Consider the following 10,786-nt stretch of genomic DNA (forward strand, 5'->3'; position numbering starts at 1 on the left):
TCTAAATTATATTAAACTGAAAGAACATTGCTCATTTCAATTTCAAAATCACATATATACAAGGAAGGAGACAAAATTTAGATATGTAGATATGCAGAAATTCCCTTTTGTATTAATTTCCTTTGAAAATACATACAACACTAGATATAGAGTCACAATATAACTTAGAACTTGGCAATTTGATCATTCATGTTCATTATTCTCTCTAGTTCACAAGTTTGAACACATTCATACAATCACAAAAGATTGGACGGACTATAAAAACAACATAGACTAAAAAATATACAGACTTTTGACCTCAACTCAACATCTTGGAAATCCTTATATAGGATTGAAACAAGCTACAAATTGGAGGAGGATACATGTCATCACCTTAATGGAAAAGAGAAAGGCAAGACATAAACAAAAATGTATTCACAAACATTCTTCTACGCTTGATCCAAAATCAGGAAGGTAGTTGAAAAGTCAGCAGATGACACTTTACTAGAACAACTCTTACTTTACTCTACTTTGTCTTCTTCCATCCGCTACCTCAAAAGTTTCAAAATTTGATAGGCCTATTTATAAGAGATTTACCTTTTTGATGAATTTTCGAGTGTATCTAATCTTATCTTTTAATCTCTTATTGCCTTTAATATTAATTATGTCTTAGTTTCTTCCTATTGGTAAGACCTTTATTTTTCCCACTACTTCCCATACATATATCTCTCACTTGGTGGGCCACTCAATGGTTTTAACTTCCTCCAGGTCCACCTAGCATCTATGATGGCCTTCAACTCCACTGAAAATTTCTTCAAATCCAACTCTACTCTGAACAAAGAATCAACTAATTTATTGAATGGGGCATCACTACTATCTTCAAAAATTTCCATTGTGGCCTCTTGAGTCAAAATGGCACCAAAGGAATCAGACCATTCCTGCCAATACCTCACTATATTAGTAGCATCCAAAATTAGTGATATGTAGGGCTGAATTTCCTGAGATAGAACTCTCAACTTCCCCTATGTGAATTGCAATTTCCTAGTGAAGAAGCCAATTAGTTCTTTAACTACTTCTAAGCCCTCCTTTACTATGATTATCTTATCAAGAAAATTTAGATTTTTAGCCATCAATACAATAAGCCTCTCTAAGAATTGAATATATGGCCCCCACAGATTGAATGTGGTGATAGCCATGAAAGTGTCTCATTTTGAAATTGCTTAGCACTTTGTAAAGCAACGTAAAGAGTATGATCCTGTTGTGATATACTCTTTAGAGTGTCAACCTTGTGGCTCATCACACTATTAAGGAAAGATATCCTTACTTCATCTCTTTGCTAAGTTGGTAGAGTAACAATACTCACCTTCTTAGGCTTTTTTGTATCCTTTGTATCCTATTTACCTATTTGTGTTGGGGCCTCAGTAGTGATTTGAATTGACTGCTCTAGATTTTCCTATTCTTTACTCTATTTTGCAATAACTACTTGCTCTACCTTTGCAAGTTTCTCTCTAAGAGATGCAACTCTAGCCTCTAGTACTTGGACCTTAGCCTCAGTCTCTTCAATCCTTTCCTTTTAGATATGGCTTTTCCTAAGCTCATCCTCATAGAGCTTCCTCACATCAATATAGTCATGCACATGCTTAGCAAGTTGGTCTCTATCTCCTCTACTTTGGCCTCATTCATGAAAGAAAAATGTTTCATTGCCTTTGAGATTTCTATGCTTGAAGTCCCTTGTAAAGTCCACACCACCATGTTACCTTGTTTTGTTCTCTACACATCTATTAACTTTAGCTCGTTTGATGAAGGAGCCATGCTCCAAACTGCCCTAGATTTAGTGTCAATGGTGAACCCTATTCCTCTTTACAGTCCATTAGCACCATATGCCTCATATGAGATGACATTTTCTTGTCTCCTAATATGATCAAGCATAGATGATTGCTTCAAATCCTATCCAGGTACTAGCAACATCCCACTTCTTTGTACAAGGTCTCTAGCCTCCTCTAGAGTCACGATTTCACTCTCAGGAACAAAGGTTTACAGCTTCTCAACCAGTTCTAACTTCTGCTTGTCTGATTCTCTTGGTTTCATTTTCACCACCAACTCACTCTATTTTATTTTATACAAAAAGCTCTTGAACTCAACTAATTTTATGAATTCATCATCCTCTATGAATTGTTGAGCCTAAATGATCCTATCATCCAACCTTGCTGCTACTATTTCTAGGTCCATGAGTGTGTTCTTGGCTACATTGATCCTATCTTGTAGATAGCCTTGTCTTAGGTCAACAAATTATTGACTCTTGCCTGGTAGAATTTGTAGTGTCCTCTATTTAACCTCTGTATGGATATGGACAAATTTTTGCCTCTTATTTCCTTTGGTGACCTATGATGCCTCAACATGTTCATCTTCCTGTTCTTCATCATTCGGAGTTACATCAGGTTTAGGGCTGTCAAGATGCACCCTCTCTTCTCCCATGGGTCCCTCTGGTATTTGGGCCATGATTTCAGCATGGTCAGTGACCATCTTCCTAATTCTATGAGGATAGGGGACATCCATATAGAATCCCTTGAAATTGGGATCTATTCTCTTCATTTCCCTTTCTACTCTCAACACATCATCCAACTTGGCCAACTTATCTGGTGCCTCCCCCTCTGCAACAATATTAATAACATCCTCATGGAGTAGCTCCTTGGTGTTAGGAAATACATAATTTCTTAATTTTTTAAGGGCATTCTTCATCTAATTATTAGGACCATACATCCTATAGGGACCAGTCGATAGGTTGAAGTGGTGGAGGAAAGAATGAATTTGATCTAAGGCCTCTTTTCCAATTAAAATGTCCCCCAACCTAAAACATCTACATAAAATATGTGCTCCTATGAGCCTTAGGGCTTAAGTACTCCCTATTGACCATAAAAAAATTTATACATGAATTCAATAATGGCCAATTTGGGAGGGATGAATTTTGGCATTATGTGGGGTGGTTGGGAACAACCATACATTCTCATCAAAGAAAAGGTTGGAAATAGGAAGATTTCTTCCCAATTATGATCTAATCTCTTACTCTCTAGGAGCAAGGATGGTCTCAAAAGACTCTTTAGGATTTTAGGTGCTCTAAAATATCCTGGGTCTACCATTTTCATAAGAACAATACTGAAATTATTGAAGAAAGAAATAGAGTTAGAAAAATGGTAAGAACTATCCCATACCCATATCCATAGCTGAACTAGCAGGTCTCCATTTGCATCAGTGGTATGATCAATGAAATTGGGGCTTATGTATCCCTCATATTTGTATAAGATCAGGTGCATCAGTAGTGAGTAGTGATGGAACTTTAAATCTTTCATTTCTCCACTCTGAGCTAGGGCAATGTTTTCCTTCATCACCTCCATGATATATTAAACATAGTCATATTCCTCTTCATGGTATGAATCTCGCACATCTTTGGCTATGATAAACTCTACTCCATACACCATATTTGTTCCATCTTTTGTGACCACCTTGTGGATATCATATACTATTTTTACAAAGTAATTCTTAAACTTGTCCAAAGGCATCATTTTATCCACCTTCTTAGGCTAATCACCCACACTCTTTAGGTCCATGGGAATATGTTGTAGCATAGACTTCCCTATATAAGATTTTGTATTTCTCTCAAATTTCTTTTGTAGATCCTCCAAGTCTATAAGATGGCCCATGACACCATCTAAACCAAAAGCTTCAAAGAATGAAGCATGGTCTAGTGTACAAAGAATAGTTCCATCTCTCCTATGGAATGACTTGGTAGCCGAATTGTATGACTTGATTAGGGATTTTATCAAATCAACATCAACAAAAACCTCTGGAAAAATCAAATTTTCCAAGTTCTTCTTCCATGGATTACACATTGGAATCTTCTTCTCTCTATTATGGTAAAAATACTTGAAAATCTCAGAACCCTTGACTCCAGGGTATGTAGCATCTTTGCATAGGGCATATGGGTCTATGAAATAATAGTCATCTGCAACATTTTCATTTGAAGATCCTAGGAAGAGCTTAATCCATTCTTCAACATACCGATTAGGTTTTTTTTGTCTTGTTTTTCCTCCCTTAGAAGTGGAGGTTTCTATAACTTCCATGTTTGCTGCTTGAATTTCTTCAACCTCCTTATCAAAAATTCTAAAGAAATCTTGAAAAACTTGGGAAAAATATATCTAAGCACTAAAAATAGTAGTAATTTGCATGCACTAGAAAACTCTATCACTGCTTAGATTTTCTTCTCTTTGTAAATGGTAAACTATAATTGATCAACATAGTGTCTTTATAACACATATGCATTATCAACATCACTTTGCATTAATTTTCAGTATGCTCGAGCCTTAAAACTCATCTTATTCTGTCACCTTAGGAGATTGCCATCATTATTATCCAATGTTACACTTTCTGTATATTGCTTGAATCTCATTGGTGAAGAGCCCTTTGTCATTTCTAGCTCAGAAAATAGAAAATATACTTTCATGTCAACTTAGAGTTTTGTGATCTTATGATCGACCTAGGAGTCAAACCCTTCATAATATCATAGGTGGGGAAGAAATTCCCTTCAATCTTTTAATCCCAAGGAAATAGACCTTTTATCACCTTACCATAGGCCGTTGGGAAAGTCTTTATGATCTCATGATATACTAGCTACCATGACATCAGAGCTTATCTTTAACATCTTTATGATCTTACAAGAGGCAATTTTCACTCACCATCATAGCATCTTATATCATTTTTCTTGGCCTTGTGATCCTATGATTGCATATTAAGTGACTATTTCGTAGCTTCAATAGTCATCCTTTTCACCCCTACGATGCTATGAGAAATCGTTTCTTGCCTTTATTGTAACATTGCCAGCATCAACTTTTACCCCTATGATTTCTTGATTCATTTCCTATCATAGCATCATAACATCCTTTCGCTACCCTTAAAATCTTATGGGATGCTATCTACTGTAGCATCGAAGAAAAAGATTTGTTAGATTATAGGCTTATTCAAAGACATCTTTGGTCCCACTAGTCTGACATGGCATCCACCTTGTATACTTTGTATTATTTGACCAATCAAGATAGGACATTTGTCACATTTATGACAATGAACTGCTAGCTTGCTTTTTCATTTACCTTCTTTACAATCTTATCATCGTCACTCCATAGCATCATGATCTTTAAAATCCTCTTCCCTGATCTTACGACTAGAGCATTTAGCATACCATCATAACACTTTACAAAGACCATTGCGATGCCACATGTTGGTGTTTTGAAACATCATGGTTTCAAATTACCTCGATGAGAACAAGATACATTTAGGGGCAGCTACTTCCCATCTTCAACATACTCTTTCAAACATTGGGCCAACTATAAGGCTAGACCCTTCTTCTACTTCAAGATTTGCAAAACCTAGGTGGGTGGACCTCATATTCACTTATATAGTACTAGTGTTAAACATACATTTGAATCTAATAAAGAAGATAAAATCCTTAATCTTCTAACACTTATGCAAAGATCCTAGACATGAAATAGCTAATGACATGGCTTAAGAAATTGCTAAGCTAAGTGAGGGCATCACATTTCAATTCCTTCAACATTAAAGGGAAAGATATTTGATTAATGATGTTGATTTCAGCAAAAACATGACATGAACAACATAACACTTTGATCCTATAGCTGATTAGTGCCTTATTTATTGGGCAGTCACACAAACCCCTAAAATTCATTGACATATCCCATACATCAAGACTTCCTGATCTATCTATTCACCTTGTGAATTAGACATTTGCATATTTTTGAACCTTATACTCAACCTATCCCTTCATGAGATTTGTAATCCGTTGATGACAAATCAAGCATTTACATCACTCCTTGAGTCATAACCAAAATAAATCAACACATGCAACCAATAGATTTCAAATTAGTTTCATACTTTTTGTTTACTGAATACAACAAATCACAAATAGTATGAACGGGAGACAAGATATCGGAATGAAGATTAACTTGCTACTGCATTTTCATTCATTTATTTGAAACAAATACAATAAGATGCATAAAATTGAAATGTGAAACTACCTAGTAGATAAAAACTATCTATATTCTTATTTCTTGTTGTTCATTACAAGGGAAATTGCTCAAGCAAATGGTGGAATCATAGCTCTGGATCCAACAATGTGGTCTCACAGATAAACTGGAATCAACTGATTTCACAATGAAAATTGCCAACCCTTACAATGGATGAGGAAAAGAGATATAGGAGAAGAATGGAATCCTGGATCTGATCTCAAAGTGACATGTGTCCACTTGAATCCTCATACCCTATTTTTGTAAAACATCTCTTATCTTTCTACCCATGAAATCTAATATGATTTTCATCATTATTCTATAACAAACCCAAAATATCTCTTTCTCAATGATGAAAACCCTTGTGTTACCGAAATATTTGAAATGCATCATGAAATGCTGATAATACCTTGATTCAACTAATTTGGATGTAACAAAATTTACCCATAACTTTATTTTTACTACTTCCTATGTTCATTTAGTTCACCATTTCACTAGAAATCAAATCTGAACTACCCCAACTAAATGAAACTAAAAATTGGGTACTAGGGACAAAACCTCACATAGCTTGAATAGGTGGACTCCTATGTGAAAAAAACTCCAAAAATAAAAAGTTCATTCTCTCCCAATTCTGACAATATATATTAGTGCCATATCCACTTATCAAAAACCCCCAAAATTCCATTTGGAAAATCTAGCTCCTATCATAGCTTTAAAACTACATTTGAGCTAATAGTTGAATTTTAACTCATTGTAATTTAAAAAAGGATATGCATGTTCATAAATAGTATAACAATTAAATAAAGTTATTTTATGACTTGATTTTCCCTCCAAAATTTTAATATGGGTCTAACATGTTTGACTGAGCTATGACATGTGTCACACTTTGATTGACTTGTCTCTACATAGTCACTTGCCACCTACCACCTAGGCACATGTATCATTGCCTCATTCGTCCCCTATCCTACCATGTGGCTACCACATCATCGATCACCATGTCACTATCCTAGTCAACATTGTGCCATGTCATTGTGACATAGCAAAATCATGACACGTGGCATCTTGATCCACGTCAGCATCCAATTGGTAGTGCCACATCATCACCTTGTCACTGCACCATATCAGCTTGTCATGTTATTAATCACTATGTCACATGACATGTCAGAAATATGCCACATCATCATGACATGATGACATCATGACACATGGCACTATTAGCCACATCATCAACTCAAGAAGCATGCCATATCTAGAAGCCTCTACCACATGTCAATTTCTAATTTGTTCTTGTTTTGCTGCTTGTCATGTTTTAGTTGGTTACTGGGTGCTTTTTCATCACCTAGTCACAGGTCTAACTATCCAAATCTAGAGTAGCTTTTTGTCTAGCCTAGTTAGGTCCCACATGAGAAGCCTTGTGTCTTAAAAGGCATGAGCCTTTGAGACACTATACTATGGTGTATTGGTATATTTAAACATTTAATAGAACCTTGATACAACAAATGTGGGGTTAAGCAATTTACATTTGCCTTCATAAACTCTCACATGGCCTGGAAACACAAAAAACTCACTCTCTTGACTTACTCTATGCGGTTTGCAAGAGGTTGAAAGAATGTCAATTTCACCTATATCATTCTCAAACTACCAAATATCCTCTACATTTACCAAAAATGGTGGCTCTAACTTATTTTGACTTTCCCATAAAAATGTTGTGAAGCTGCTCTATTACAAAGCTGCGACTTTATAGAGGCCCTATGGAGGTTTTGTATTTAACTTGTAAGGAAGAACTTAGTGTTTAAAGCAATCTTGACTTCTTCATCCCTTGCAAATACATCTTCATCCTTGTGTGTGAGAAAACATGCATGGAAAAATTACTTGGTGACGTTGTTGATTTACTGACAAGGAGAGTAATTTGCAAGTGTAAGATGCCTTTCCTCATAACCCTTTCTAGTTAGGAAGAATTTCCTTCAACCACTCTGTGCAACTTCAACACTCTTTTTTCTGCCCCCTTTCCTCGTGTGAATGAAGGCTTCAGATTACATCTTCACATAGTAGCAGACTAACAGAGTTGCTAACTCTCTTCAGTAAATAACACCTTAGGTTCTTCTAAAACATCTTTCATGTAGGGATATATTTTCTTAAAAACAATGAGCTAGAAGACTTGTATTTAAAAGTTACAAACTCCTATCGGTTGCTCCAACAACAATTCTCTATATAGAAAATATCTGGAAGATTCATGTGTTTCCCTCCCTTTTAAGAATGGTTGTAAAGCTCCCTACAAAGATTTTGTGCATGAGCATTGGCAAGGTCGAACTCTACTTTGGGATGTCGCACAAAACCTTCCTATGTGGTGAAGATGTCGATGCACAAACCCCTCCAACATCATTGATTTTCTCTTACCTTGATCACTGCCATCGGAGATTGAAATCAATAAATTCTCTTTGTACACCTAGACAACCTAGATATCTTGCAAGAACTCCTTGAAAGATCGCTCTTTCATTCAATATGTATTGGTTAAATATGGATCTCAATTTGGAAAGGAAAAAGCTGGATCTCAATTTAAAAAGTTTGGATCTTATCTTTGATACTACCTGTGATTCTTTTGCTCTTTCTTTCTCCACTCTTTCTTCTACCTAGTCAACTACTATTGCTTGAATTTGATCTCAAAATGGTTCTAGTTATGCTCAAACTTGATTTAGAATAGGGAGGTATGCTAGGCGAGATAGTGAATCTAGAAAATGTAGGTTCTTCAAGTTTTAACATCAATTGGTTCCTCTATATAATTTGAGGCTAGGTAAACCTTGTATCCAACTTATCTTGTGGGGGGGGGGGGGACAAATTTGGATTTGTCTATGCTGCTTCCTTTGTGTGTCATTCTGTTTAAGGCACATGGCCAATAAATACAATGGATTGGACACTATAAGGTATGCTAGGTGAGGTGGTAGTGGAGAAGCTACTTCACGCTTGGTCTTTCCTTTTGGCACTCAGAAAAGAAATGGTATATGTATGCTTTCTCAACACCAGTTCAGTTTTTAGAAAGAGAAATTTAGGGCTTTGTATAGCTCAAATTCATATATCACTAAGTTGTTTATCATGATTTCCAAGAATCCATACTTCTCATTTAATGTATGCCCCTTATAACCAAATGATATCCAAAACTACGGGCAATCCATTTTGCTTCTTTGAGTATACATCCATGCAAAATCTCTCCTTTATTTGATTTGAACAATGAATAATATGTATGTCTTGACAAGAGAAAAGCCATAACTTCTCCTTATATTTCAAATCTTCAAGGTATAGCTAAGACAAGACAATTAAGTTTCCATGGCACTTTATCAATTTGATTCAATTAGTCAGGCCCAAAGTGGGTCCGGCTAAAAAAAAATTTGTTTTCAAGCAACTGAATTGTCAAATTAATCTATTAGTCACATGACACTGAGTAAAATAAATTTGCATCATTGATTCAACTTTTAAAACTCAATTCTCCTCTTTGTGCAACTTGTCAACTTTGTGCTAGGAGGTCCTTTAACTAGCTTTAAAAACTGACAAAAACACTTGACTGGGCTTTGAAATCAAACATACTAATTCTCTATTCCACATTCTTACACCATGTCAAATCTCATCTCGTGACAAATTCTTAGTCAAAAGATATTGACTACCAAAGTTTCCTTCTCAGAATTGCCTGCAAGAAAACCTATTAGGTAACCATAAAATGCATTTGAATTTGACTTTGAAAATAGGGAAAACTAACACTTGGGGGCACAAAAATTGGGGAATTGGTTCACTGCCATGAGAAGAGTATAAATATGTGATTTGGGCTCATGAAAAATAATTGGACGTGTTTGGTGAGTGGTCGAAGTGGGCTACTCAAAATTGTAGAACTAGAAACACAGACAAAAAAGTGGTTTTCTCAAACATAATGGACTTGGGAAAGTGTGCAGATAGATTTTTCAAGACTTGCAAAGTGGCATACTTAAAGAATTTTTAGAGTAGAATGCAATGGTACAATCCATTTGATCTCACCTATCACAAATTCAAAATTATGACATCCTGAACAGGGGTACCGACTAGTCTGCACTTTATCACACCAGTAAAACTTTACAAATTGCATTTGGAGTCATCTTTGAAAACTGATCAAATAGATTGATCATAAGCTCAAAATTGAAACATAGCAAGTCATTGATATCTAAAATGCATTTCAAAAGGAATTGCCTCAGTTTGGTCAACTGGGTCAATGTTATAACAAGTCAAACAAGGCCTCCCATAATTCTAAACAATTAACATCTGCATGACAACAATAAAACAACAACTTTGAGGGATTCAAAACCTAGTCAAAACATATCAAAATGACTCAAAATCTAAAACATAGGTTCTCTAATATGGATATTAAACACTCCCAAAGTGGTGAGTCATCAAACATTACTGGGTGCAAGATATTCAAATGCAAACCGGGCCTCCTGTCACTATTTGACACGGACAAAAATGTAGATTTGGACATCGCTCAAAATAGAACCTCATAGAATGACTCAAAATTGTAATTTATCTTCATGAAAATGAATGGACATGTTGAATGCAAGGTGCCAAAAACATTAGACACCTCTTAGATCTCAAACGGATGATCGAGTACACATGCATTAAAAAGTGCTTATAGGGCTTATTTTTAGGATGATACTCAAAATCAAGGCTTCAATTTTGAGTCCCAACAGTGGCTTTATCTAGGGATGCATGTCCCTTATAGG

The sequence above is a fragment of the Cupressus sempervirens genome, chromosome 5 (assembly GCF_028749045.1).
Source record: "Cupressus sempervirens isolate cs-2001-9-10 chromosome 5, ASM2874904v1, whole genome shotgun sequence".
In the NCBI taxonomy this organism is placed as follows: Eukaryota; Viridiplantae; Streptophyta; class Pinopsida; order Cupressales; family Cupressaceae; genus Cupressus; species Cupressus sempervirens.